Source organism: Panthera pardus, unplaced genomic scaffold (assembly GCF_024362965.1).
Source record: "Panthera pardus isolate Hobbes unplaced genomic scaffold, ASM2436296v1 HiC_scaffold_17, whole genome shotgun sequence".
Lineage (NCBI taxonomy): Eukaryota > Metazoa > Chordata > Mammalia > Carnivora > Felidae > Panthera > Panthera pardus.
The window spans coordinates 113,191,640-113,215,485 of record NW_026526732.1 but is presented as its reverse complement, the minus strand read 5'-3'; the positions used below and the strand labels follow the sequence as shown (position 1 = coordinate 113,215,485).

Genomic DNA, 23,846 nt, shown 5'->3' with positions numbered 1-23,846 from the left:
ACCAGGCTTTATGGCTATTATGGCTTGATGGGTGGTGGCCAGAGTCAGGCATACATGTCTACCAAGCTCCCTGGCCAGATAGGGCCATTGACTTGGCTCTGCAGATGGACAGAGCCACTGGCAGGGTTTCCTGCTTAGGTGTATTGTAAGTAGGTGTTTAGAATGAGCTATTCAGCTTCGTAGGTGCTCTTGTTAGGCTTCCTGGTTAGGTAGGGCTGGGGTTGTGTTTATCAGTAGGCAGGGCTACGTATTTTCTTTCGGGCCTAGGTGGAATGGTAGGACAGTCTCCAAAGCCTGTAGGGCTTGTTGACTGGGGATCCAAGTCGGGCAGAAATGTGCACTAAGCTCCCTGACCAGACAGGACACCAGCTTTTTTCTGCAGATGGCCAGAGCCACTGGCTGGGATCTTTACTCAAGCACCTCTGTGAGGAGGACCTCAGTTTGCCAAGATCCAAGTGCTAAGAGGAGCCCACGATATCTGTGAGGTGAGACCCAAGTGGGCCTCGCAGGAATTATCCCACAACTTTTAGGGAGCTGGATGTCTACCGTGGGCTTTTTCCCACTGGAGAATCCATAGGCCCAGGGGAGCCCTCTTGGTGTGGTGCTGTGCCACCATGGAGGAGGATTGATGTAGTCAGAATACAGCTGTTCCTTTTCCCCTGCTAATGCAGCCTTTCTCGGTCTCTGTGGTCCAGGTGGGTGATTCTGTTCCGTTCCCGTGTTCTGGGATTTTGACAATGGTGTCTTGTCTACATAGTTATGAGTTGGTCGTCTTGTGAGAGGGACTGAAGTCAGCAATGAATTATGTTGCTACCTTGATGGCATCACTCCCATCAGCATAACCTTTATATCAAATGCTGAACAGAATATTATTAGAAAGGAAATTTTCTGGCCCATCTCTTTTATGGAAATAGATGCAGAAATCTTAAAGTAATACTCAGAGTGTGGAAAAAGCATTTACTAAAATTTATCATATTTTATGATAAAAATTATTAGCGAGCATGTAATCCATATGTAATGATGGCATATGTAGAAATGACAAAACAATAAATTATCGTTAATTGCCAATGTATAAATTATTAGAAATAATGTGTGAAGTCAAAATGTTGTTAGGCCTGCTGTAAAAATAAAAAATATATATATTACTTAGCTGTACTAAACCATAGAGAATAAATTTTAAAAAAGAATTACATTAAAAATTATATCAAGAACATTAAGTGCCTAGAAATTAATATAACAAAAGTTGCACAATAATTCTCTAAAAATTACAGTTAAGATAAATTATGAATATCTAGAAAAATAAAGGGAACTAATATTTTTGTGGATTAGAAGACTCAATATTTTTCAGATGTTAATTCTCTATGAACTTACATATAGCTTTTAACCAAACTCAATCTAACTTTCTTATAAATGAACCAATAATAAAATATGTCCTATATTTGCCTGTTTTCTTTTACTTACCACAGGTCTGTAATATTTATCCATGTTGGTGTATGTCTCTGTAGATTTGTTTGTTTTACTGAGTAGTATCCCACTGAATGGATATACTCTAGTGTTTCCATTGATTTGTGTATCGATAAAGTTTATTCATGTATTGATCAACTTTTGGGTTATTGTCAATTTGGGGCTATACGAATAAAGGTGCCATGAACGTTCATGTGTAAGTCTTTTTACAAGTATGTGTTTCCATTTCTTTCACAGAAGTATCTAGAGGTACAATGGCTAGAGCATATGGAAGGTGTGTATTTAAAGTCTAAATAAACTGACAAAATCTTTTCTAAGTGGTTGTACCTCTCCTGTCCATATCAGCAGCATAGGAGAGTTCCAGTTACTGTATCCTTGTCAGCACTTGTTCCTGTCAGTCTTTTTATTTTTAGCCTTTCTGATAGCTATGTAATGGTATCTCCTTCCAGGTTTGATTTGCTTTTACCTAGTGACTAATGATTTGGACACTTTTTTCACACGCTCATGTTTTCATCTGTGTATCTTCTTTGTTAGAGTGTCTGTTCAAATCTTCTCCCCACTCTTTTAATGGATTGTTGTTTTAAACTATGAGTTGTAAGCATCCTTTACATATTTTGGGCATGAGTTCTTTATCAGATATATGATTTATAAATACTTTCTCTCCGTGTGGTTTATTTCCACAAACTCTCTCTCTCTCTCTCTCTCTCTCTCTCTCTCTCTCTCTCTCTCTTTCTCTTTGTTAAGTTTATTTATTTTGAGAGAGGGTATGCAGGGCAGGGGCAGAAAGAGGGAGAGAGAGAACCCCAAGGCAGCTTTGCACTGTCAGTGTGGAGCCGAACACGTGGCTCAGCCTCACAAACCGTGAGATCACGACCTGAGCCAAAAATCAAGAGTCAGATGCTTAATTTGACTGAGCCACCCAGGTGCCCCCAAACTCTCACTCTCTTAACAGCATCTTTTCATAAGAAATTTTGAGGAAGACATTTTGAAGGATATCGAACTCATATTTTTTTCCTTTATAGATTGTACTTTTAGTGTCATAACGGTGAAATGTTTGCCTAAGTGAAGATTACAAAGATTTTTCTCCTGTGTTTTCTTAAGATGTATTATAGTTTCACATTTTACACTTAGGTCTATGATCCATACCAATTAAATTTTGAATATGGTGCCAGGATTAAACGGAAATAATTTCTTCTGCCTCTCTTCCTCCCTCCCTTTTTTCTTCCTCCCTTTTTCCTTCGTCTTTATTTCTTTTATTTCTCTCTTTCTTTTGTTCTCTTTCTTCTTCTTTCTCTCTCTCTTTTTCTCTCCCTTCCTCTCTTTCTTTCTTTTTCAAAAAGATATCCACTTATCCAGTGTTATATGTTGAAATGACTGTCCTTTCTCCACTGAATTATCTTTCTACTTTTTTTCAAAAAATTAATGGTCTCTAGTGTTTCTCTACTGCAATTTTTTAAAAAATCAAGTTTTTATGTATGGGCCTATTTCTGGACACTGTTCTCATCTATCGATTGACTTGTGTCTGTGGACCTAAATACTATAGTTTACTGATACTAGATTTAAAACCAAATCTTATAACCAGGTAGTATTAATCATGTTTTTTTTTTCAAAGTTGTTTCATTTATGTAAGGTCCTTTGCATTTCCATAGAATTTTAGTCACCTGGTCAATTTCCATAAAGCTTCTGGAGTTTTGATTGGGATTTTATTAAATCTATAAATCAGTATGGAGAGAATTGCTATCTTAGTGGTATTGAGTCTTCCACACCATTAAGAGAATATATCTCACAACTTAATTAGGTCTTACATGATATCTCTCAAGAACATCTTTTAGTTGGCAGCAAACAAGTCTTGATCATTTGTCAGATTCATTCCTAAATGTCTTATTTGGGAGCATTTATTCAAATTTCAAACATTCAAATATTCAAAAAAAAATCTCTACTTGTAATTGTTCAATTCTGGTATATATAAGTATAACTGATTTCTGGTCCTTGCTCTTTTTCTCTGGTTTTCTGCGTTGTTTCAGAGAGGAGGGTGAGTCTGGTTGTTCCTACTCCATCCTAAGTGGGAGAGAAAGTCTCTTCTACTGGTTTTGTAGTTATAGAGTCTATTTCCACTATTTTAATGGTTAGTCTAGAAACTTTCAGATGCTAAAATTACTAAGTATTTACCATCCTGCTGAAGAATAATAAAGTTAGGGTAATTTAACTCCAACTTCTTATTTATATGCTGATTATTATAAGTATTCAATTTAATCTTGTTTTTATTACCCCCTATGAAGTAGTTGTTATCCTTGCTTTTTGCAATGTTTGTTTATATATACCCAAATGTTTAGTGTTTTCTTTCTTCACCATTTATTCTGGCATAAAGTTTTCTTCTTCTTAAAGTGGTCTTTAGAAGGAACATTTGTGGAGGATATTTTTTGTTACAAATTCTCTAAATGCCCATAACCTTTACAAGATAATCTAGCTGAATGTATAATTCCAGGCTGTAAGTAATTTCCTCATGATACCTTTAAGATGTTATCTCATTGGCTTCTGGCTTTTTCTGCTAATATTTTAGTCATTTCTGACCTCTCTGGTGTCCAATTTCTTTCCCACTGTGTTATATTCAAGTACCAATTTCATTGTACCTATTTTGTTTAGGTTTTCTGAATCTAGGTATCCCAGATTATCCTTTTTTATTTTTTTGAGTTTCTTTATTTATTTTGAGAGAGGGAGAGAGAGCACACGAGTGAGGGAGAGGCAGAGATAGAGGAGGGAGAGAGAATTCCAAACAGGCTCTACACTCTCAGCGTGGAGCCCAACATCCTGAACTGTGAGATCATGACCTGAGCCAAAATCAAGAGTCTGATGCTTAACCAACCGAGCCACCTAGGTGCCTCACAGATTTTCCTTTTTTAAAAATAGGTAATGGTGAGGAAGTCATCCTGCAGAAGTCCACATTTTATGTGGAATTGGAGGATGGGCTGTGGTGGAAAAAGATGAGGGGGAACGGCTTTCCCTGCTCAGACATCTACTTTGATTGGGTGCCATGTTTTTTTCCCCTCCAAATTACATCTGTCTGCCATTACAACTGAGGATCTGACAGCTCTCAAAGAGAAAGCACTATGTCCTGAGTGCGTTTATCTCTCTTGATTCGTGCTTTCCTATTCTTTCTGGCATGGAGATTTCCTTTGCTTTCCTGCCAGTCAAGTAAAGCATTTAGAGAAATTTTACACAAGATAGTTTGGGATTAATTTAAGTGTTTGCTGTTGTTGTTGCTGTTGTGAGGACAAAGTCTCTGGAAATCTCATCTAAAGTATTATCAGAACAGGTAGTGTGGGAAGGTCTTGTGTATTCTTTGTGAGCACATGTTTGTTTATCCGCCTGGACCATGAAATCTATTCAGTTTGAACCTACATTTGAGTTAGTTCTGATAACTAACCTATTACCTGGTAGAAAATACCTGTCAGTAAATACTTACATTGAAAAAAAAATTTTTTTAATGTCTATTTATTTTTGACAGAGAGACAGACATGAGCGGGGCAGGGGCAGAGAGAGAGGGAGACACAGAATCAGAAGCAGGCTCCAGGCTCTGAGCCGTCAGCACAGAGCCCGACGCGGGCCTCAAACTCACAGACTGCGAGATCGTGACCTGAGCCGAAGTTTGACGCTCAACCAACTGAGCCACCCAGACGCCCCAAATATTTACATTTTTAAAGGACTGTGGCAAGGGAATGAAGGTTGGTATGACTTTTGAGAAGGAGTGAGTGGGCAACACTTTAAAATTCAGAAGAAATGTAATGTGTGGTCAGGAATGAGGAGAAGTCACTGGACATGGAAGTTAGAAAGTAATTTTTAAAAAGGAAGTTTTAAAGAAAGAGGTGAGCAGAGGAGCAAGAGATAATGGGGACGTAATGTCTCTGAGCAGTGACGGGAAAGGATGGAAAGGGTGCGCTTGATGGGGAGGGAGGACTGAGCAAATCACAGCTCTAATAGGAAAGATCTTTCATCAGAGCTTGGAGCGGGAGGATCTAATGAAGGTTGAAAAATTCGAAGAGGAGAGAGTCATGGATGAGGCAAGTCCATTGAGAAGGTAGGAAAAATACAGAATCCAGAGGAGAGTTAGTGCAATTAGCTTTAAATCAGAACAGAGAAAGAAAGAATGAGCGGAAATAGAATTCAGTCAATAGTAAGAAGCAAGAAAGATTGAGGCATATGTTACCCAATGAAAACTATTTTCTCATTTATTTATAATGTATTTCCCACCTACCTGAGAAGAACTAGAAGCAGCTGGAATTGTAAAAAGAACTAGCAACTGCCCACAAATTTATAGGCATACGTAGCGAACATTGAATTCTTTATGAGAAGATAGCAAAGAGAAGAGATTGGGGGAATCCACTCATATGATTCAAAAGGAATCATCTTCTAGACTCTCACGCATTGTCACTTAGCACTTTGACCGGAACGGTGCAGAACACCAACTTTTTATTACGTCACAGCTCTTACACCTACTGGACTACTGTCGGGTTGTTGGGAGCTATACTTTGGGAAAAGTCGTGAGTCTCTCCTGAGGCCAGTGTGGAAACATCCCCGTCCTTCCAGTTAGATGAAGACAAGAGTGGGAAATGAGTCTGGACTCATGTTCCCTTCATTTTCAGCTTTGGAAACCTGGAGATCCAAGGGTGAGTTTCAGTCTATATGGCAACTTCAATACACGTACTGCATCTGCTATCAAGGTGCTAAATCGCGTCATGCAAAATGTAAGATGAATTTCTATATGGAGCAGACCTAGAGAACATTATTATAATTAAAATTTGCTTCAGGCTTCACTAGCATTTCAGGTACAATTATGTTAGAAAACTTTTTTTTTCCCCAACAGCACTTAAAATGTTGTATAATAGTCAAGCGAGATGATGTGCAAGGCGGGCAAGCTTTCTTTGAATCAGTGTCAGGAAAGTATATATTTTTTTGGAAATCTTCTACTCTTAGATCTGCACCGTTGATTGCTTTAGATAGAAAAGAAATCCACAGCCCTGAATATCCACTTAGCTGAGCCACTGAAAGGCAATGGCCCAATACAAATATTCTAATAAAAGATGAAATTAAGGAGGACCCAATAAGAAGCAAAGATCAAATGGAAAATGTTCTTTCCAAAATGAAACGCTTAGTCCAGGGAAGCCTCCGGTGTCAAGCCTTGAACCTGAGAAGCACTTGGCTCTAAGATCTCGACCTCCTGCATGAGCGCGTCTGTTACTCTCTGTGTGGCTTCATGTGATATGTACTTCTCAAGCTTGGAGAAAGAAAATGAATTGCAGCCTGGACGGCAGGGCTGTCTGAGGACAACATTTGATTCATCTGTGCTCCTTCTCCCCCCAGGCTGCTATAATCTAACTTCCTCTTTCCTGCCCTATGTCCCAAGATCATGCTGCCTTGTGTGGGTCATGCAGTGTGTCCCATGAGATACACTCCCCCTTACCACCCTGTCAGTCACAATGCAACTCATATTCCTTGTTTGCTCAAAGTATCACCAACTAGTAACCAGTGAGTCATGTTATTCATTGACAGTATAGCTAATTCCTCTTAATTAATGTATTATTATAGGAGAAAGGAGTGGCTAAACTGGAAATCATATCAAGAGGTGGGATTAACCAGTGGGAAAGAAAGCACTGGCTCAAACTGATCCATTCTTGTCCCAGACTTCTAGGTGAAGAGGAAGAATCTCTAATGTTTAAGGATATTGAGCGGGTAACTTTATGCCAAACCCTGTGTTTGTTGCTTTCACATGCATTGTCTCTTTGAGCCCTTCCAAGAACAAGTGGAGAAACAAGCCAGGGGGTTTCAGCATCTTTCCCAGGCGGGATTCAAACCCACGTGTACGTGAGACTTAAGTCATGTTAATTCCTCGATCATGATACTCCAGGTGTGGTTTCTAATCATACTTACAGTAACATCCAAAGTCTCTGACATGTTCTTCAACGTCTTACCCATCAGGCTTCTGTCCCCATCTCCACCTTTATGTGTATAGTTGCCCTCCCTGTCTGCAGTCATGTCACCTCCTTGTCCTGTTCTTCTAACGCAACAAGTTTGCTTACACGCAGGATCCTTGCACACCCTGGCCCTGCTGCCCGGAAGCTCTTCCCTTAGGTATCTGCCTACTCGACTCCAGTCCCTACCCAAAAGTTGCCTCCTCAGAGAAGCCTTCCCTGATTCCCTGCATAAAAGAACACACACGATGCCAGATCACTCTGTATTCCTTCACCCTACTTTATTTTACTTCGAGGCCTTTTTTCATTGCATGTGACTGATATTCCATTATATCCTGTTCTATCATATTTTTCTTGTGTTTCTCACTAAAACATAAGTCAGCTCCATAGGTGGGGACGTTTTATAACATCAGTGCTCAGAACAACATCTGGTGATTAGGGAGGTGCTTAATAAATGTTGAATAGGTGAATAAATGATGATTTGGTTTTTATCCACAGCCCAGTGCACCATTTCGATGCCACAGTAATGTTGGTTTTATTGTCGTTGCTAGTGTTCAACACCTTACAAACTGTATGACATTTAATTTTTGCACACTCACATAAAAGCATGTAAGTGAGAATTTTTATTATTGCCTCAATTTTGCAGATAAGGATATGTTATCCTCAGAAAAACGAAATAATAGGTCACAAAACTAGTAAGCAGGACAGCTGGGATTTCAAGCCAGGTGTGCCTGCCTCTCAAAACCACACTCACAACTGTATGGACAGACATGCCCACATTGTCTTGTCATTGATTTTGCTGTATTTAGAGAATCACTGACTTAGCCCTCCCCTTTCTTATACAGATGAGAAGATCTGAGACCAGAAGTAGTTTCGAGCACAAAAAACACAGCAAGATCTGGAACTCCTACTTCTTCACACTTTCCTGCACATACCAGAGCAGCCCGTGATCGATAGAATTTCATGAAGAACGTAAGCCACCGACCAAGGAGGACACATGTTTAGGTACTTCCTGACAACGCGAATCAAAATAATATATTCAGGGGCAACTTCAGAAGGGAAGTATGTGAAATTCACTTTGGGAAGTGTGAACAATATTTGGATGAAATAAGAATCCTCTGGGTGTCAAACTGAAATTCGCCCAGAGTATTGGTGAGATTTTAGCACACAGGTTTGACAAAGGCAGACTTTTGATTCGTAACAGACTTCTGATCTAGTTCGTAACCATTTTTAAGGTATTTAAGGGAACGTAAGCTGGATAAGTCAGAAGCTCACTCCAGCCCACATTTCTTCATAAACAATATACACACTTGAAGACAATTAGCCCCAGCTGTTGGGGCATATTTCAATATATTTGACTCACAGAGGCTGAAAATAGTATTGATGTTTTATTGCATTGAAGGATAAAATCATCAAAAAACAGATTATAACTACAGAACTCATAAAAAATGGAATATGGAAGAATGGATAGAGATCCAGACAGAGGGCAGTACTCATACATTTTTTTTTTAAATTGCAGTATAGTTGACACCCTTGCTATATTAGTTTCAGGAGTACAACATGGTAACATGATGAAATCTGTGCATGACGCTGTGCTTACCCCCGGTGTAGCTGCCATCAGTCACCATGAGCACTATCAGAACACCATCGATTATGTTCCCTGGTATGCATGCGTTTTAACTCCTCAAGTTTGTTGTTTTAAAATATAAGAATACTTCCATTCAGAAGGCTCCCATTGAACATTTTTACTGATTACCTACCAGCGTGGCAGAAGCCGAACTGAATATTTATCTCTGTTCCCTCCTCCAAATAATACTAAAATGATACAGAAGAGAAAGACAAAAGAAGGACATATTTTCAAGGAAAAAGAGGAACGGGGATGAGACAACATCAGAAAAGAACGTATTTTAGAAACTTGGGAAATGTAGGCGTGTAGTCGCTCGTTTATGGAACGGAGGGTGTAGTGAAGCCTGTAGAAGAGGGCAGAGCCAAACCAGAAGGAATGTGTTGACCCTGTGTGAGAATCCAGGACATGCCCCGGAACCAGAGGTATCTCTCACTGCTGAAGGTGGGAATCAGATGGGGCCACAGCCAGGAGGAAAGATGAAGGTTTAAGGAGAGGCATTTGGACTCCAAGGTCATCTGCCCAGACTTAGGGGGCTAGTGACAGGCTTCCTCTACTCCAGCAGAAGACTAGAAGTGGCCATGTGGACAGATTGGTCCGGGTAGACTCTGGGTTTGGGTACAACAGACCCAGGCAAAGGCAGAAGTGAGGTTGTGAGTCATCTTTTTTTTTTTTAAGTGTTATTTATTTTTGAAAGAGAGCGAGAGGGAGAGAGACAGAATCCCAAGCAGGCTCCACACTGTGAGCACAGAGCCGGACTTGGGGTTCCAACCCACAAACCATGAGATCATGACCTGAACCGATATCACGAGTTGGACGCTTAACTGACTGAGCCGCCCAGGCGCCCCCATGAGTCATCTTTCTGAATAAGGACTAGAGCAGTACCTACAAACTGAACTCTAGCCCTGTTCCTGGGCTCATTGCCTCCAGTAAGCCCCCTCAGCCCCAGTAGGTCAGACCACTTCCAAACCCCATAGCTTCACCTTCTCCCTTTCAGGTGGGAGATCTCCTTTCTGGAAAACCAACCAGTTCAAGAGAGGAGACCACCAGACAATGCCATTTAGGCATCCTCCAATGATATGTCCTACTCATCAGGGTCACCCAGCACTGGAGACCTTCACAGAACAAGCCGCATTCCTACTTAAGTGTCATGTGAGTGCCTCATTTTTTTTTATTATTTTTGTAAACGTTTATTTATTTTTGAGATACAGAGACAGAGCACCAGCAGGGGAGGGGCAGAGAGAGACACACAGAATCCAAAGCAGGCTCCAGGCTCCAGGCTCCAAGCTGTCAGCACAGAGCCTGATGCAGGGCTTGAACCCATGAACCGTGAGATCATGACCTGAGTCAAAGTCACATGCTTAACCGACTGAGCCACCCAGGCACCCCTTGAGTGCCTCATTCTTAAACAAGAATGGACAGACATCACCACAAGATACACAAGGGAAAGACGTTCACATGAAACCAAGAGACGGAAAGAAAAAGAAAAAGAGATATGCTTGCAATCAACACAGTACAGAAAAGAAAATTTCAGAAGAATGATTATTAGTATCTCTAGAGAAGAAAGAGAATATATCACACCCATGGGAAAAAAAAAGAACCAAACACTATATAAAAAAGTCAGAATTGGTGAGAACTCGTGTAAACTAAAAAGACTACAGTAAAAAAAAAATCCTTAGAAGGTTAGCAAGATAAAGTTAGGGAGAGTGTAACACAGAGGGGCTGTTTCCTATGTGCGCCTCCCTATAGAGAAAGGCCTGGAAACCTGGGGCCTACTTTCCAACAATCCCTGCAGTCCAGGATTGCAGGAGACACCTGCATGTGGCCTGGGCGGGCGAGGTGCATGTTGCTCTGGTGGCCAGCAAATGCTTGGGTCTGGGACGGTGACATTGTACAGAGGCCTCTGGACATCTTGCTGGGAATCACCCACTTCAGTGTTGGGGGTGGGGAGCTGCAGTGCTCAGGATCCCCGAGTCCCTGAATCTCAGGAGGGCTCTCACTTGTCCTCATTCCACTGGCCCTTCCAGTGATTTTTAAGCTCTTTGTTCCTAGATTAAATTGCTGATTATGATACCTTGAATAGTTTTTGTGTCCTAAAGAAATTCTCCCATAGTAGCTAAGTAGGAATGAGGACTTTCATTGGGGCCAGTGTGTGTGTGTGTGTGTGTGTGTGTGTGCGCATGTAACAGAGAGAGAGCGTGAGAGAGAGGGAAATTGGAGGTAATCCAAGCATTTGCCAGTAGAGGAATTAAGAAGTAAAAGGTGGTTATAGTTAGTGGTGCACAATAACGCATATCAGTTGCAAACCCCCACAGTACAGTATAAAACAACTTGGACAGATCCTGAAGACATATTTAGTGGGAACAACATGGAATGAGATTCATGGACTGCATTAGTGTAGATGGGAACACCAACACAGGCAAAACCCCCTATGGCCTTCCCTCTGGAATGTGCGTGTATGAGGGGAGAGGATGAGAGCTAGGATCAAGGCAGACGAAGAGGCCAGGATTAGGTTGCCCTTGGACAGACTGATAGCTGTGATGCTATTGACGAAGGGGCAGGACTATCTCAACTCTCCTCGCCTGCAGTTCCTCTCTGTCTCTGTCTCTCTCTTACAGGCACGCACACACACACACACACACACACACACACACACAACTAAAACTGGGCAGCCAATCTGGAACTATTGTCTACTGATGGTTAAGTCCAGGAGTGATCTGTCACCATGGTGGTAAGCATGGCAATGACAAGTAAGGGAAAAGGTGACACAAAACATTTTGGTCTGTAAGCTCACAGAAGACAGGGATGTAGTCTAGTTCACCCCTGCGTTCCCAGTGCCTGCAGATGCTCAGTACATTTTTGTAAAGCTGAACTGAATTACAATCAGCCTATATCCTACAACCGAGTTCAGGTTCTGGGGGCAAAGTTCCTAAACTGAAGCAAACCATGAAAATTCTCAGATCTCTCTTTTCAGTGTTCCTGCATCAATAGCATATAGTAAGGGGCGCCTGGGTGGCTCAGTTGGTTAAGCGTCTGACTCTTGGTTTCAGTTCAGGTCATGATCTCAAAGTTCATGAGACAAGCCCTGTATGAGGCTCTGTGCTGATATGTCAGCACGGGGCCTGCTTGGGAGTCTCTCTCTCCCTCTTCCTCTGCACCCCCTCCACTCTTGCTCTCTCTCTCAAAATAAATAAGTAAACTTAAAAAAAAAAAATAGCGTATAGAGAGCAGTGAATGGCCAGGCTTGCAGTTGCCTTAGTTTTGACAATAACAATGTCAAGTACAAGGACACAAAGTTGCCCTTCTATTTCCTAACCCTGAGCTTTTATACCAGCTCTCTGGAGAAAGCTTTAGTCAGGGGATCGGGGTCAGTGCCAGAGCAATGTTTGAGATCATAAACAGCCACATACAGAATCAGAGGACTCCCTCAATGACCATTTGAGAAAACAAAACAAAACAATTTTTCATGCATTTTAAAGATTCTCAGTTTTAGACTTGAAATGACCAGGACTTTATATAATTAGGGAATCCCTTTCATCACTTCTGAGGATCAAATCATTTCCCACAAGACATCTCTATAAAACCAGACAAGTTGACAATTGTAACAAAGGTTAAGAAGTATGGAGTGTCTACAGATGTGTGTGTGTGTATAACTATAGTTATACACACAGACACCCACACACACACACACACACACACACACACACACCACACACATATATATGTATATGTATGCGCACACACACACACACACACACACACACACACACACACACACACACACATATAATTCATTGACTGGACCCAGAGAACATTTGGCCTTATAAACAGCTTTATTGCTTAATTGGTAATTAGGTCCTGCTTGCCTGTGTGTGGCATTAACGTAAATTGCAAGAGAACAGCACCAGGTGCATTCAATTAAAAAAACTTTAAATGGAGGTATCATGTTTTACCACTTGGTCGCATTTTGAAAATATAGTCAACAGGTTTATTCCAATGTCAGGGTTGCAGTAAATGGAAATCAGGCTGAGTTAAAACAGACATGTCTTGAGGGTTAATCTTTCTGTCTCCTGATTTCCATCACCTACTTTGAAACTATATGGTCTTCTGTGTGTAGAACTTGCCAAAGCCTGTGGCTGAAGCCTGCCCTCTTCTTTATGCACAAGAAGAGCTACATTTTTTTTCCCACTGGGAATGGTGTTAATCTGAGTCAGGCTAATCATCAGAACTAACAAGGCACAAGGCCAATTATATCTACTATTTCTGTAAAATGGCTCAGGTAGGCAGAGTCTGAATAAGAGAGACTTAAACAGAGGCATTAAATAAACTGGGAGCCTATTTGTAAATGTCCTGCCTCTTTTTACTATCCACTGAAGGGCTCTTGGCATGTGTGATGAACCCCGAAGAGCGGCCATCAGAAGGACATTAGAACATTATGCAGTGCAATTATTTTTAGACTTTTCTGAGCAGAGGAGAAGTTTATGAAGTAGCTTAAAGCTGAAAACTTGGGTACAGAGGGAAATAAGAGACAGTTAGCTTTAGATACTGGATTTCTCCGGGAAATTAGTCAATACCGATCCAATTAGTTGTTGCTAATAATTTCCTGGAAGAATATTCATGTCCCTGCAATAGCATAGTAGTTGCAATCTTAATATTTCTCAGCAGACATAGATAGATACATGCACACATTTTCTCCCCTTGCATCCGTCTCTCCAAAATTGAATGATTCCTAGGATGACTTTTTACATGAAATTGCTAGGAGCCCCATAAAATTGTTTTCTCTCAATACTCCCACTTGATTGTGTACCCAGAGCTGTACAATTTTAACACACTGTCTTTGTATCATTCAAAACCACTAAAGGAAGTACATAAGCTGTATCTTCAAGCCATATAATAAAGTAAATCTGTAAAGAGGTTAAAATTCATATAATTCATGTCCATCCATCCAAATCTTGCTCATTCTTTAAGAAAAATCTCAACTCCTGCCACATCCATAAAGTCTTCCCTGATTATTTTTGTATAAATGGGTACAAGTTTTTTTTATCATTAGAATCTGTTTTGTATTCTCTAAATATTTCATGCATAGAATTTTTTCTCCTCCATTAACTTTCAAATTACTAAGGGAAGGGTATTCGTGACATTTTATAACTTCCTGACACCTAATTAAGACGCTATAAATTCATGCTTTGAGACTTTCCCTTTTTGATCCAACATATGGCAAATAGCAGATAAAATATAAAACATACAATTAAGTAACTTCAAAGTGCTAAATGTATCGATAGGCTAGAAAATGGAATATGGCATGCAGAAAGGTAGAGACACTGACACTACCGGAGGGTTGGGATCACGGACCGGAAGCACGCAGAGGAGACCACGTGTCTGGATCCTGGGGGGTAGTAGGAAATAGGGGCCTCAAATTCAGGAGACACAGAGCTGGTCTCGCTGCCCGGCCAGCGTGGAACTTCCGGACACTGAAAAGGCAGCTGAAAAAGCCCGGATTGACTAATTTGTGGGGATGCGCCATTTATAATGTTGCCTCTTCGAGAGGCACAAAGAAGCAGATGGCCTTACAGCCGGACAACCTGGGGCCAGCCACCGCTTGGCAGCAGGAAATGAAATCATGACAGATTAAGTGACGACGAGAGAAAAATCTCCATAGTGGTTTTAAAATTGGTATGGTTTTAAAAGAAGCATGTTTAGAATCTATGAAGGGACGGAGAAATGATTAACTCCATGAAGAGAATGAGAAAGTAGGAGACCAAAACAGATAAAATAACGAAGGGTAGATAGAAAAAAACTAGAAATTCGTAAAGTGAAAACCATTGTTGCTGAAACGAAACAAATTGGGATAACTGATAATTGAAATCAGACTCAAAGAATTAATACATGGGACTATGGTTTTGAGAAATTTTGCAGAGTGTAGCACAACAGAGATTCCAAACATGTATAAGAGACATGGCTATAGATCGAGATGATGTAATGTATATATACAAGTGTTCCAAAAGAGATCTGAGGAAATATCTGAGAGGCTTTATTTAAAAACGAGGTGGGGGGTGCCTGGGTGGCTCAGTCGGTTAAGCCTCCGACTTCAGCTCAGGTCATGATCTCACAGTTCATGGGTTTGAGCCTCATATTGGGCTCTGTGCTGACAGCTCGGAGCCTGGAGCCTGCTTCGGATTCTGTGTCTCCTTTGCTTTGCCCCTACCCTGCTCATGTTCTGTCTCTCTCAAAAATAAATAAACCTTAAAAAAATTCAAATAAAAACATAGGAATTGTCTAGAGTTGAGGAAAGACATGAGTTCAGAGTAAAAGTCTTCAAGTATCCCTCATAACGAGTAAAAATAATCCCATAGTTGTCTTAGTGAAATTGCGGTATATCAAGGACAAAGGCTTGATAGTTGGAAAAAAAGACATGATGCCTGACAAGAAATGCCCTTTGCCCTGGTGGCTGGCTTGTCAGCAGCAATAACAGAAGTAATGCCTTCTTCACATTCTTGAAGGAATACGGTTTTTTAAAAGTTAATTGATTAATTAATTTTTGAGAGAGAGAAAGAGCATGAGCAGGGGAGGGGCAGAGAGAAAGGGACACCCAGAATCCGAAGCAGGCTCCAGGCTCCCAGCTGTCAGCACAGAGCCCGACGCAGGGCTCAAACCCACGAACTGTGAGATCGTGACCTGAGCTGAAGTCAGATGCTTAACCGACTGAGCCACCCAGGTGCCCCAAAGGAATATAGTTTTATTATAAATCATACACACAGCTCATAAACTATTTAATAGTGAGGTTATCATAAACATATTTTGAAGTATATCAGGCTAGGAGAATTTGCAACTGTACACACTCATTAAAACAATTACCAAGTGACGTATTTCATTTATTGAAAGTAAAGAAAAGGCGTAGAAGAAACCGATAACAAAATATGTAAATAAATGTGAAAACTGTGAAAATATTATGAAATTCTAAAAATGTAAAATTATGGACAATTACAAAGGTGAGTGTTAAGGGTCTTTGACACGTGTTATAAAGTCTTTGGATTTGGTTAGAAAATTTATAGAGTTATGTATGCTAAATAAGAATTGCTGAAGGAAGAGAGTTACCAAACCAGCAAAGGGAACTAGAAAAGGGAAAACAGTAGTAGTGATGATATGATAATTATTAGAGATTGCCACTGTCAGTCTAGAGGAAAGTAGAAAAACAGGGAGAAAACAATAACAACAACAACAACAACAACGAAGTCATAGTAAATCAAAAACACAAAACTGGCTGGTAGACGTAGAATTCATCACAAAATGTTAAAAAGATTAAATGCTCTTAATAAAATATTAGACTGGATGCAGTCTATCCAGAGACTGGTTTCAAGGGTATAATTAAACAAAAGGGCATATAAAAGTTAATATTAAAGAACTGTGACTCAAATGCTAATCAAAAAAGCTGCTACTTTTTTGTACTGAATCCAAGCAAAGTGACATTTCAGGCAAAAGCCTTCAAAGGGCGATAGCGTTCTAATAAAAAGCCAAACAATATAAAAATAAAGACTAGGTATACTGTTAACAATAGATCCTCAACGTGCACAAAGCAGAAACAAATGCAGCTGGTATTGTTTTTATTTATTTATTTATTTCTATTTTAGAAAGAGAGAGAGAGAGCGCAAGTGGGGGAGGGGGCGGAGGGAGAGGGAGAGAGTGTCTTAAGCAGGTTCCATGCTCAGTGCAGAGAGGTCAGACGCTTAACTGACCGAGCCACCCAGGTGCCCCTAAACATTTTAGATTTATCTGTTCAGTAAAAATGTTATTGACTTTGGGGTACATGGGTGGCTGAGTCGGTTAATCCTCCAACTCTTGATTTTGGCTGAGGTCATGGTCGCATGGTTTGTAAGTTGGGGCCCTGTGTCGCGCTCTGCCCTGCCAATGTGGAGCCTGCTTGGGGTTCTCTCTCTCTCTCTCTCTCTCTCTCTCTCTCTCTCTGTCTGCCCTTCCCCCACTGGTGCGCGCGCTCTCTCTCTCTCTCAAAATAAATATACTTAAAAAAAAAAGAAAATGTTATTGACTTTGCTATTACTACAAAAGAAAAAAGCACAGTCAGCCATCATGAAACAATATGGTAGCTGGTAAAAGTCTCAATATATATGCTTATACATATGTGTATATGCTCATATATATGTGTATATGCTCATATATATGTGTATATATACACATATATATGAGCATATATATGAGCATATATATACACATATACACATATATATATATGCTCATATATATGTGTATATGCTCATATATATGTGTATATATACACATATATATGAGCATATATATATGAGCATATATATATATATGAGCATATATATGAGCATATATATATGAGCATATATATATATGAGCATATATATATATATGAGCATATATATATGAGCATATATATTTCATATATATATATGAAAATGTTCAAAACAAAACACTTAATGTGGTTGCAGTTTATTGTTATAAACATTCTGACAGAAAAAGAAAGGCTGGCCATTTTTTTTAATTAGAGAGAGAGAGAGCAAGTGGGGGAGAGGGGCAGAAGGATAGAGAGAGAGAATCCCAAGCAGGCTCCATGCTCAGCCCAGAGCCCAAGGTGGAGCTTGATCCCATTCCCCTGAGATCATGACCTGAGCTGAAATCAAGAGTCAGAGGCTCAACCGACTGAGCCGCCCAGGCACCCCCAAAGGCTGGCCGTTTTAAAGAGAAGTAGGCCTTCTGTCTGTAATATTTCACACTGGAGAGATACCATGTCCATAGTAACTTTACTCGATGTGCAGTTAACATCCTTGTACCTTTAGGGGGCGCCTGGGCGGCTTAGTCGGTCAAGCGTCCAACTGCTGTTTTTGGCTCAGGTCATGATCTCCTGCTTTGAGAGTTCAGGCCCCCCAGTGGGCTCAGTGCTGACGGCGAGGAGCTGCTTGGGATTCTCTCTCTCTCTTTCTCTCTCTCTCTCTCTCTCTCTCTCTGACCTTCCTGTGCTCTCTCTTTTAAAATAAATAAATAAATAAACTTAAAAAAAAAACCCACATCATTTTACCTTTATATATATTTTCCAATCAAACATGATTGCATAGTTATGTTTTACTCATTTAGTATTCTAAGAACAGATGCTCTTTCACTCTTGGGATTAAATCTGCACCTTCATTTCTTTCTTTCTTTATTTTTTTTTAAATTTTTTTTAACGTTTGTTTATTTTTGAGACAGAGAGAGACAGAGCATGAATGGGGGAGGGTCACAGAGAGAGGGAGACACAGAATCCGAAACAGGCTCCAGGCTCTGAGCAGTCAGCACAGAGCCTGACGCGGGGCCTGAACTCACGGACCGCGAGATCATGACCTGAGCCGAAGTCGGACGCTTAACCGACTGAGCCACCCAGGCGTCCCTGCACCTTCATTTCTGCCTCTCCAAATGCAGATACATATTTGGGTTACTATTTTCTTTTAAAGTTTTGTTTCAGTAATCTCTACACCCAATGTGGGGTTCAAACTCATGACCCCGAGAGCAAGGGTCACACGCTCTTTCGACTGAGCCTAGCCAGGCGCCCGACCCAATATTTTTAACGTAAGGATGCATGGAAACGGAACTCAAATTGCAACTGGGAAAATCTCGGCAACTGTAACTGCTCTAAGGACTGCTAATTTTCCCCATTTCATTTTGTGATCCTTCTAGTAACTCGCTATTTATGACATTTCTGCTTTCTTAGTATCTGCATCATTCTTCACTCTTCATTTTGTCTCCACCAAATTTTCTGGTTGATTTTTTTTGAATGATTGTGCTCATGATGAATAGGTGGGCAGGCAAAAAAAAAAGAAAAAGGAAAAGGCAGTGTAGTATAGCAAAGTGTTTTAAGAATTGAGAAAATAGATCTAAAATGCTTCTACCAGTGCATGGTGTGTAAGTGCTCAATAAATGGTAAACATTAGCAGCTCTGTCATAATTTTACTTATGAATATATTCTCATGGTTATTCTCTGATGAGCAGGGCTTTTGTTATGTCTGATTTTGAAGAGCAAAGCTGATGAGATGATTCCTAAGTGTCTTATTTAAGTATTTCAATTTTACAAGTATCCAAAGTGCTACATTTTGTCTAAAATTTGTCCCACCATGAAGAGTGACCAAAGAGAAAAGGGATAACACCATTTGTTCAAAGCTTATCATTTGGGTCACATGGGATATTTTTCTGAGGCATCTGAAAGTGTGTTTTCCTCACCAACTCCTTCTAAACAATGAACAAACTCTCTGAAAGACAGAAGCAGTGCTTGTTGGAGATTTCGCTGACCTTGAATGCAGTGTTGAATTTCTATGCTCTGATTTTCTGTTACTTGATCTCTACTCTATGCTTTACGAGTCTTTGAATTTATATGAAATCTCTAAACTCCCTAGAGTATTTATATATTTCAACAAATAATGTACATGTTCCCTCATTTAGAAAAACCTGAATTGTTCTGGAGGCAAAATATTTCTTTCTCAATGTTTAAAAAAGACAAAGCCATTCACTTCCATTAATCCTTTGGTGATAAAGATAAATACCAACTCAATACAGGTATCTATACTCCAAAATTAAATGAAAAATTTAAGGCATTTGGTAATAATGAAAGATGAAAAACTCAATCAAAATTATTGTTCCTCTTCAAATACCATTTTCATGACTTCAAAATTAGACATCTTGGTTTAAAAACCCCCTCCCTGGGGCAAATGGGTGGTTCAGTGGATTGAGCATCTGATTCCTGGTTTTGGCTCAGGTCACGATCTCACGGTTCGTGAGTTGGAGCCCACATCAGGCTCTGTGCTGACAGTGTGAAGCCTGCTTGGGATTCTCTCTTCCTTCTCTCTCTCTGCCCCTTCCTCACTTGCTTGCTCTCTCTCTCAAAATAAATAAACTTTAAAAAATCATAAAAATAAAAACTCCCTCCCTTTTATTGTTATGCACATTGTTGATGATTTCCTTAAATGGAAACGGTACAAATTATTTATTCTCAAAGTTTAGCATTTTGGTAATTATTTTGAAAGCTAAGAGACCTTTGGAAGGAAGAGTAAGAGATAATTGAGGCAAAGACTGAGATTATATCCTAAAAACTTTAGCAAGGCTTTCTGAAAGCTTTGGTTATTTTAACCACTTGCGGGACACCTTAATATAATGGCAAGTGCAGAAGTGAAATTGCAAAACCCATGTCCACGTTTGCTTACAGACAAGACTCTGCTGATCTCAGATCTTTCAAAAATGTGTTTTTATTGCATGAAGAACACATCACCCCCAAAACGTAAGAAGAAATATGTAATTATAATATAATGAAAGAAACACTGGCAAGGCATGAAGCTAAATTTGGAGCCAGAAACAATTTGTGGGGAAGAAAACAACAGTAACTCCTCCAAAAGTATCACGTAATGCAAAAATAAAAAGATTTGCACTTTAACAAAACAGAGTAGAACTCGCTATTTTAATAGTAATGACTTGTAGTAATTGAACATTTATTAGATGCCAGACATGTTTGACACAAATTATTTTGTTCATTTCAAACAGCCCTTCTCTCTCTCAAATGGGTCCTAAGATTATCCACATTGTATTTATTTATGTTTTAAAGTTTATTTATTTTGAGAGAGAGAGAGAGTGAGTGCATGCAGGGGAGGAGCAGAGAAAGAGTGAGTGAGAGAGAGAATCCTAACAGGCTCCTGGCTGTCAGTGTGGGGTCTGATGCGGGGCTCAAACTCATGAACAGCAAGATCATGACCTGAGCTGAAATCAAGAGTCAGACACTTAACTGGCTGAGCCACCCAGATGCCGCGACCCACATTTTAGATTGAAGGAACTAGGTTTCATATAGTCTGACAAATTGCCTACATTATATATTTTGTTCTCCCTTTTCATTCAACTTCACATGTTAAGCATTCTTGAAGTCACTAAATTGTACTTTAAAAAACCTTAAAGACACCGAATATGGCTATCTAATTATGTAATTATGTAAATAGACCCCGTTATATGCATCTAATCCCCAATTATTGAATACTCACCAGCATTGATAACTTACTTGTTTAAACTTTGCTAATTATAAGGATAAAACAATAATTCATCCATTTCTCATGTGACAGAGTTTGAATAAATATTATCATGCAAGATTCAAATTAGAAAAATATTCATACTATGGAAACATTTTAATGTCTTTTTTTCCCAAAGAGTAGTTTGTAAAAGCTTCAAGCCTCCAAGAAATCAGTATAATGAATTATACTTATCTGTAACTGCCACTTTTATTAATCTTAGGGTGGCAATGTTCTTTCCATGACGGAGAAAACAGCAGTTTTGCGTGACATTGGTGATTGGTCACGAGGTCCACGTCGCCAGCATGCCTAACCACTTTGAAAACCTGCACCTTCTGTCCCCAGTCCCCGAATCCCATCATCAAGGGTAGGTAAAGATTTGACTCACTCTTCAAACTGATAATAATAAGCGCCTTGGGTCATTCCTTAAATTGTTCTTTAGCTCTGGGGCATCCACAGTGATACAGTCTATTCCCACCCTCAGCTTCTCTCTTGGATTCCAGAAGGCTGTGAGGCTTTAAGGCGTATGCTAAGTGGACACTGATAAAATATAGGGGTGACGAAATAAAGAAGCAGGGAACTTCCTGTGGCTTTTAAAACGGACAGAGAGGGGATTTTTCTACCCACGGTTGGGGAGGGGATTTCTTTTCTGTCTGATTATGTCTGCTAGAACATTCTAAAAGGAAAAGCCTTAACCCCACATACCAACCGTATATAAACGCTTCTGTTGGGTAAACCCAGAGGCGGCTAATGTTTTTAACGAAGACAAAAGCACTCAGAAAACAACTGCATTTATTTTATATCATAGTTCACGTCAGACTAATTGAATTTTAAACTAATTAAACAAGAAAACCTCAATTAGGTATCTATTGTCTCTTGTACAATTATGTTGTTTTACTGCCTGTGTCTCATAGTTGTTGCCAAGCAGCTTTTTAAATCCTATCCCGAATTTTCCGAGACGGAAACAGAAGTGTTACACGTTTTGGACTTGAAGGTGTTTTGATAGGTATGTCTCTGCTGAAATTAGGTCCTTTTGACAAACAGGTGTTCTTAGTACATTTGACTTTTCAAACATCTTGACCTACTAGAAACAGCTGAGCTCACGGAGATCTAGTGCCTGAAAACTGATGATTGTAGTTGCTCGGGAGTATTTTGTATAACAACCCCCTCTACACCTAACCAGGTCACCATGAACACCACTTCCTACCCTCTCTGCCTCTCCGCTTTGAGCAAGAAAGATGATAACCTTTTCTTAAGTTTATTTTTTATTTTGAGACAGAGAGAGAGAGAGAGAGAGAGAGCAGGGGAGAGGCAGAGAGAGAGAGAGAGAGAGAGAGAATCTCAAGCAGGGTCCTTGCTGTCAGCACAGAGCCCCATGTGGAGCTCAGACTCAGGAAGCCTGAGATCATAACTCAGCAGCAATGAAGAGTCATTATCTCTTTACCTACTGAGCCACCGGGTGCCTGCAAGACAATAACTTAAAAACAAGTTGGTTTCAAGGGTCAGAGAAGCTAAGATCCTGCCGCTTGATCACGTCGCTGGGAACGCAGGTATAAAAGGCACACTCTTTGGGAGAGTGGTCCCTGTTTAACTCTTTAAATGCATTTCACTTTTCCCCAAGCTTCCTCCCATTCCCCCACTTCTGGAGTAAGCTACCATTAGGTGATCACGTTCAGTTGAAGAACACTGGCTTTAAAAATAGCATTTCCACGTAACAAGACCTCTTATGTTGTCTCGTGCAGAAGTTGCACTGGATATGAAATTGCATGTGTCATATGGGCTCCAGCTGGCAGAGGGCTTCTCTTCATTCTTCAGCACCCTTATTCACGAATCTACTCCTTTCGATAGATCTTTATCCTCATTTAGTCTAATAACAAAATAATAATAACAATAGCATAATAATAACAGCCTAATCCTATCCATGATGAAACACGCCATCACACTTTGTCAGTATATCGTGGCCTCTCACAGCCATTGTCTGGACGGTCCTACCCATAATCTCATTTAAAACAATCCTGAGAGGGGTGCCTGGGTGGCTCAGTTGGTTAAGCATCCGACTTCGGCTCAGGTCACGATCTCACAGTCCATGAGCCCCGCACTGGGCTCTGTGCCCACGGCTGGGAGCCTGGAGCCTGCTTCAGATTCTGTGTCTCCCTAGCTCTCTGCCACTCCCCACTCTCTCTCTCAAAAATAAATAAACATTAAAAAATTGAAAAAAAAAAAAAAACCTTGAGAGAAATTTTAAGTATTACTGTAAACACCTTACCAGGCTGGTAAACAAGTGAGGATTGCCAGAATTCTCTCTATTGTTTCTCCTACTACCCCTTCCCATAAGCTTGTCCTGATAACCACACACCCACTGATTTCTCCTGAAATTCCTTTGTGTTGATGCAAAGAACATAGGATTTGGAATTTGAAGACTAGCTTGCGTTTCTCTGTAAGGAAGTCTCTGGTGACTTATCTCTTAAATTATATTTTCAAGTCCTCAGAGATCAACATCTTCTGTGCTGGCCCTATATAGCACCACACCGCGCAGTCACCTGTAAGGGGTGACAAGAAGACAATGATGGTCTGTGCCTACTAGAATTTCTTTCACCCTTTGCAGGTATGGATCCTTCTCTACTAGGTTTTCTTGCCTCTATTTCCTTACATTTCGTTTCAGTTTTTGATAGGTTTTTGGTTATTTGCTCTACCCCTCGAATACTCCGTCCAAATAATACCTTCACATGTACGTGTTTA

The 23,846-nt window shown here is 40.1% G+C and overlaps 1 long non-coding RNA gene across 2 annotated transcripts in view; it reads left to right on the top strand.

Annotated features, from left to right (window-relative positions):
* The window catches only part of LOC109252706 (uncharacterized), a 413,372-nt gene that overhangs the window by 203,058 nt on the left and 186,468 nt on the right, over positions 1–23,846 (top strand). Inside the window, exons 5-8 of one of the 2 annotated variants that reach the window (XR_008423024.1) lie at positions 4,970–5,186; positions 8,276–8,435; positions 10,052–10,206; positions 21,331–21,474. This is a non-coding gene — a long non-coding RNA (uncharacterized LOC109252706). The other variant, XR_008423025.1, reaches the window with a different exon arrangement.